The sequence below is a fragment of the Colobus angolensis genome, unplaced genomic scaffold, assembly GCF_000951035.1.
Source record: "Colobus angolensis palliatus isolate OR3802 unplaced genomic scaffold, Cang.pa_1.0 Scaffold27, whole genome shotgun sequence".
Classification (NCBI taxonomy): Eukaryota; Metazoa; Chordata; class Mammalia; order Primates; family Cercopithecidae; genus Colobus; species Colobus angolensis.
In genome coordinates this window covers 16,185,356-16,185,690 of record NW_012115932.1, presented here as the reverse complement: position 1 = coordinate 16,185,690, position 335 = coordinate 16,185,356, and positions in this window count along the sequence as shown.

Genomic DNA, 335 nt, shown 5'->3' with positions numbered 1-335 from the left:
CTTCGTTTTCTATCTTTTAAAATAATTTATATAAAGAAAGCAATTATTCGTAAAATCACACAGACTAATGTCTTTCAGCAAGGACAAGCTTTTGATTCTTTATTTTCATTGTTGGTTTTTGGGTTTTTGTTTGTTTGTTTTTGTTTTGAGACAGAGTCTCACTCTGTTGCCCAAGCTTGAGTGCAGTGGTGTGATCTTGGCTCACAGCAACCTCTGTTTCCTGGGTTCAAGGGATTCTCGTGCCTGAGTCTCATGAGTAGCTGGGACCACAGGCATGCACCACCACATCCAGCTAATTTTTGTATTTTTAGTAGAGACGGGGTTTCACCATGTTG